Source organism: Gigantopelta aegis, chromosome 13, assembly GCF_016097555.1.
Source record: "Gigantopelta aegis isolate Gae_Host chromosome 13, Gae_host_genome, whole genome shotgun sequence".
NCBI classification, from domain to species: domain Eukaryota; kingdom Metazoa; phylum Mollusca; class Gastropoda; order Neomphalida; family Peltospiridae; genus Gigantopelta; species Gigantopelta aegis.
In genome coordinates, this window is record NC_054711.1 from 4,601,625 (window position 1) to 4,608,622 (window position 6,998).

At 40.1% G+C, this 6,998-nt stretch overlaps 1 long non-coding RNA gene across 1 annotated transcript; it reads right to left on the reverse strand.

Moving 5' to 3' along the window:
• Positions 1 to 1,056: 1,056 nt before the first annotated feature.
• LOC121387695 lies at positions 1,057 to 6,213 on the reverse strand. The gene is made up of 3 exons (XR_005959851.1): positions 6,145 to 6,213; positions 4,601 to 4,693; positions 1,057 to 2,536 (listed from the first exon to the last, which is right to left on the reverse strand). It is a non-coding gene; the product is annotated as an uncharacterized LOC121387695 (long non-coding RNA).
• Between the last annotated feature and the right edge of the window lie 785 nt (positions 6,214 to 6,998).

Here is a 6,998-nt window from a genome sequence, read left to right on the forward strand (position 1 = left end):
ATCCACTATATTTATCAGTTAGCAGCAAGGGATCTTTTATATGCACTTCTACTGGATCTCAAACATTTCATGATATAGTCAGTCTTAAAGGAAATCCACTATATTTATCTAGTTAGGAAATCCACTCTATTTATCAGTTAGCACAAGGGATCTTTTATATGCACTTCTACTGGATCTCAAACATTTCATGATATAGTCAGTCTTAAAGGAAATCCACTATATTTATCAGTTAGCAACAAGGGATCTTTTATATGCATTTCTACTGGATCTCAAACATTTCATAATATGGTCAGTCTTAAAGGAAATCCACTATATTTATCAGTTAGCAACAAGGGATCTTTTATATGCACTTTCCCACAGACTAGAACAGAACATATGTACCACAGCCTTTGGTATACCAGTGGTGTGGCACCAACTGGGACAGGAATAAAACAACCAGAGAATGGGTCCTCCATCTGGGTTTGATCCTACAGCCAAAGCACCCTAGGAGAATGATAAAAATGGCTAATGATGAAGCTGAATTTTATATTACCTTAACAAGAGATAAAAACAATTTAAACAAACAAATGTTGTGTCTGGGGACAAAATGTGAAGTGGACGAGCTATTCTAAATTTTTAAATATTAACAAGAATTCTACGGATTTAAATTTCTCCCATCCCTAGCCATGCAAGACAGACCCATTCCATGACGTCAACCCACGCGGAATAAAGCTGTTTCCCATCCTTAGCTATGCAAGACAGACCCATTCCATGACGTCAGCCCATGCAGAATAAAGCTGTCTACCATCCTTAGCTATGCAAGACAGACACATTCCATGACGTCAGCCCATGCAGAATAAATCTGTCTTCCATTCCTAGCTATGCAAGACAGACCCATTCCATGACGTCAGTCCATGCGGAATAAAGCTGTCTACCATCCTTAGCTATGCAAGACAGACCCATTCTATGACGTCAACCCATGCGGAATAAAGCTGTCTACCATCCTTAGCTATGCAAGACAGACCCATTCCATGACGTCAGCCCATGCGGAATAAATCTGTCTACCATCCTTAGCTATGCAAGACAGACCCATTCCATGACGTCAACCCATACAGAATACATCTGTCTTGCATGGTGAGTGTTCTTAATAATGTTTTGTCAATATAATAATAATTTATTGTTCTATAGACTGGCAGACTAGTAGAAATTCTGGTGGGCTAGTAAATTCTAGTTGGTTCTGGTTGGGCTAGTTGAATATTTTCCATGTCTGCACCACTGCCTACCATAAATAGATTTGGTGTTGCTCATAGTCTCATCCATACATGTTTATCACAATTTGTAATTAATTTTAGAAAAGAAAAAAATTGTGATGTCAAATTCATGATTAATTTAGTTCTCAAAAAAAAGAAAAAAAAAAAAAAAAAAAAAAAACATTCCTTTTAACTTGGATTGAGATGCAACTATAAATCAAGTTTTGTTGATCTAGGACTAAACTCAAAAATATGAATGTTAAACAGAAAAACATGGCATCAAAAAGTACACTATGGTAATGTTAATAACCTCTTCTATACCTTGTACCATCAAACATTTTAAGTGCTTTGTGTCAATATTTCCAGTTAGGAAACATGTTTTGGAATAAACAAAAATGTTCTGGGGTTTTTTCTTAATGTACAAGTTCAAGTTACCGCATAAACTTACAAGTGGTATTAACGGTTGTTTACACTTTTGCGAAAGCATGAGTTTCTATCCCCTGTCCATCAAAACATTTTCTTTTACGAAACCCGTTAACCCGTTTTGTAAACAAATTATGTAGTGAAAACTTGTATGGTATTCTATATGTATTTATTTTTATCATGCCCACTGTTTTAACAAACTGCACATAAAAATAGCACATTTTCTTTGTTTTCAAAACAAATTTCCTCTTTTTAAATCAAACCAAACTGGAATTATCGACACACAATTTTCGTTTTTTCTTCTGTTCGAGATGTATTATAAAAAGATAAACTAAGCCGTTGGTAATGCAGATTGGAACTAGAAGTGCCACAAACTAGAAAACTAAGCCGTTGGTGATGCAGATTGGAACTAGAAGTGCCACAAACTAGAAAACTAAGCCGTTGGTGATGCAGATTGGAACTAGAAGTGCCACAAACTAGAAAACTAAGCCGTTGGTGATGCAGATTGGAACTAGAAGTGCCACAAACTAGAAAACTAAGCCGTTGGTGATGCAGATTGGAACTAGAAGTGCCACAAACTAGAAAACTAAGCCGTTGGTGATGCAGATAGGAACTAGAAGTGCCACAAACTAGAAAACTAAGCCGTTGGTGATGCAGATTGGAACTAGAAGTGCCACAAAGAAGACGAAGTTGCGCAGTAGGAGCTTCCACTCGTTGGGGACAGCGTACTTGGTGAGGATGGTGGTCACTTTGTGGATCTCGTGGCTGAGGCAGATGAAGATGAAGGAGGTCAGGATAACGTTGAGGACAGGGTAGTTGGGGATCAACACCAGCACGCCGTACGTATCCGCAGCCAGCCACACGTGGTACTGGCTGATAAACAGCTGGAGAGAAAAAAAGAATGGGAAATGTTTTATTTAATGACGTACTCAAAATATTTTATTTATGGTTATATGGCGTCTTGACATATGGTTAAGGACCACATAGATATTGAGAGAGGAAACCCACTGTCGCCACTTCATGGGGCTACTCTTTTCAATTAGCAGCAAGGGATCTTTTGTGTGCACCATCCCACAGACAGCATAGCACATACCACGACCTTTGGTGTACCAGTCGTGGTGGACCAGCTGGAGTGAGAAATAGCCCAAACCGACCGCACATCAAGCGAGCGATTTACCACTGGGCTACGTCTAGACCCAAGAGAACAATAGAAGAGAAAAGGATTTAATTAGGCCTCTGAGAAGTGAACATCTGCGTGATCCATTTATGGGTTACGCAAAAAAAACAAATTCAGGTAACCCATTTTGTTTTTAAGAAACCCATCATGAACATGTCATAAATTCAATAGGCGAAAACAAAATGGGTTACGTAAACTATACTTACGTGAGCGACACGCAAATGAAACTATCGGTATCGCAAGTTTCTGAGGCCTGTTAATTGATGAAAAAATGTCATGTTTCAATCAGTGAAAATTTATTGATACTGATTGATCTACACGGCTGCATGTTTCAACCTGTGAAAATTGATTGATACCGATTGATCTACAGAGCCGCATGTTTCAATCCGTGAAAATTGATTGATACCAATTGATCTACAGGGCCCCATTCAATGAAGCGATCTTAGAGCTAAGATCATCTTAAGTGCATAAGGTAGCTATGCACTTAAGGTGATCATAGCACTAAGATCGCTTTGTGGAACGAAGGAAAGAAATGTTTCGTTTAACGATGCACTCAACACATTTTAATTATGATATTATGGCATTGGAAATACTTCATGGGCTACTCATTTCGGTTAGCAACCAGGGATCTTTTATGTGCACCATCCCACAGACAAGATGGCACATACCACAGCCTTAGATATACTAGTTGTGGAGCACTGGCTGGAATGGGGAATAGCCCGATGGGAATTATCTTTGATAGATTGTGCATCAGGCGAGTGCTGTACTACTGAGCTACATCTCGTTTTTACATCAAGATCAACTCACAATAAACACAGCACAGTCCTGTCAAGTAGTCCCATACCGTGATCTTACCACACAGCACAGCCCTGTCAAGTAGTCCCATACCTTAATCTTACCACACAGCACAGCCCTGTCGAGTAGTCCCATACCGTAATCTTATCACATAGCACAGCCCTGTCGAGTAGTCCCATACCTTAATCTTACCACACAGCACAGCCCTGTCGAGTAGTCCCATACCGTAATCTTACCACACAGCACAGCCCTGTCGAGTAGTCCCACACCTTAATCTTACCACACAGCACAGCCCTGTCGAGTAGTCCCACACCTTAATCTTACCACACAGCACAGCCCTGTCGAGTAGTCCCACACCGTAATCTTACCACACAGCACAGCCCTGTCGAGTAGTCCCACACCGTAATCTTACCACACAGCACAGTCCTGTCAAGTAGTCCCAGACCGTGATCTTACCACACAGCACAGCCCTGTCAAGTAGTCCCATACCTTAATCTTACCACACAGCACAGCCCTGTCGAGTAGTCCCATACCTTAATCTTACCACAACAGCCCTGTCGAGTAGTCCCATACCTTAATCTTACCACACAGCACAGCCCTGTCGAGTAGTCCCACACCTTAATCTTACCACACGGCGCAGCCCTGTCGAGTAGTCCCACACCGTAATCTTACCACACGGCGCATCCCTGTCGAGTAGTCCCACACCGTAATCTTGCCACACGGCGCAGCCCTGTCGAGTAGTCCCACACCGTAATCTTACCACACGGCGCATCCCTGTCGAGTAGTCCCACACCGTAATCTTGCCACACGGCGCAGCCCTGTCGAGTAGTCCCACACCGTAATCTTGCCACACGGCACAGCCCTGTCGAGTAGTCCCACACCGTAATCTTACCACACAGCACAGCCATGTCAAGTAGTCCCACACCGTAATCTTACCCCCCACACACCCCAATAAAAACAAAACAAACAAACTTACTTCCAATGAAATTTTGCCAAACCAGGCGAAGAAGCTGCTGTATCTTGTGCGTAACCAGCCTGGGATGTTACGCAAAATTATATAGGAAACAATCTGAAGAAAAATCAACATATTTATGTGATAACATACATACCTGTACCCAAATGGAGGGAGTTTGGACAGGGGGGTGGGAGAAGATACGTGATGAAACAGGTATACATTAACTCCACCCACCAACAGATATGCATTAACTCCACCCACCAACAGGTATGCCTTAACTCCACCCACCAATAGATATGCATTAACTCCACCCACCAACAGATATACATTAACTCCACCCACCAACAGGTATACATTAACTCCACCCACCAACAGATATACATTAACTCCACCCACCAACAGGTATACAGAAACTCCACCCACCAACAGATATACATTAACTACACCCACCAACAGGTATACATTAACTACACCCACCAACAGGTATACATTAACTACACCCACCAACAGATATACATTAACTCCACCCGCCAAGAGGTATACATTAACTACACCCACCAACAGATATACATTAACTCCATCCACCAACAGGTATACATTAACTACACCCACCAACAGATATACATTAACTCCACCCGCCAACAGGTATACATTAACTACACCCACCAACAGATATACATTAACTCCACCCACCAACAGGTATACAGAAACTCCACCCACCAACAGATATACATTAACTACACCCACCAACAGGTATACATTAACTACACCCACCAACAGGTATACATTAACTACACCCACCAACAGATATACATTAACTCCACCCGCCAAGAGGTATACATTAACTACACCCACCAACAGATATACATTAACTCCATCCACCAACAGGTATACATTAACTACACCCACCAACAGATATACATTAACTCCACCCGCCAACAGGTATACATTAACTACACCCACCAACAGATATACATTAACTCCATCCACCAACAGGTATACATTAACTACACCCACCAACAGATATACATTAACTCCACCCGCCAACAGGTATACATTAACTGCACCAAACATATAAAACAATTTAAGTTGACGGTGCAGTGTCAAAACCTACAGTATTCAAACATATACTAACAATAACATGTATGCATTATATTACAGGGTTTGTTGATCAAAATATCAATATTCCCATTAAATAACTTTGTTCTTGATATTTATAATTACATATATTTAATTACAGCTGGTGGGCGTAACTTACTTGGCAAACACAAGCCGAACATAATTAACAGTATTATTCAAAATGAAACAAACAAAATGAGACAAGTTTTTATTTAGTTCCTTAACTAAGATTATGAAAGCCATTTACTTTCCATCTGTGTTAAGCTTTGACAGTATTTGATATTTAATCACTTTGTCATACTATTAAAAAAGATATGTTCAGATGTGCTAAGGGGAGCTAAAAATCACTCTCCACAGTCTCAGGGCTGTAATGAGTGCAGGAGGGTTAGCTCCCCTTAAACCACACGTTGTGAAGACTGAATGATCCCGCCTAGTTAGATACTCACCGGAATAAATACAATATACGGATGAACAGAATTACACTGCTCCTTGTTGGCACACAAGCATGAGAAAGCTATGTAACTCTGGAAAAAATTTATTAAATCATTAAATATTAAATTAGTAAAACAAAGAAATGTTTTATTTAATGACGCACTCAACACATTTTATTTATGGTTATATGGCGTCAGACATATGGTTAAGGACCACACAGATTTTGAGAGGAAACCCGCTGTCGACACTACATGGGCTACTCTTTCCAATTAGCAGCAAGGGATCTTTTATTTGCGCTTCCCGCAGGCAGGATAGCACAAATCATGGCCTTTGTTGAACCAGTTATGGATCACTGGTCGGTGCAATTGGTTTACACCTACCCACTGAACCTTGCGGAGCACTCACTCAGGGTTTGGAGTCGGTATCTGAATTAAAAATCGCATGCCTCGACTGGGATCCGATCCCAGTACCTACCAGCCTGTAGACCGATGGCACCGAGGCCAGTAATCTCAGTAAATTAATAAATGGAAATCATGACATTTTTTTTCACTTCATTTTCCTCTAATAGTCACTTGAATGTTTATGAGTTTAATTAAGGATTGTCTGTTATTTCTTTTACGTTCATCGGGAATATGAACCAAAATATTCACGCGTATGTTTGCAGATGATTTTTTTTCATACCTAGATGAACGTAAAAGAAATAACAGACATGTCTTAAAATTAAAGTAAAAACATACTTGCGAATAATGACACTAAAAGTTCATATTTTATTTTTAATTATGTTTTAATCCATAAACAATAATTTCTCAATAAGACAACTTACCCATATAAAATAACGTCTCGTTATATTTTACAGTTAATATTATTA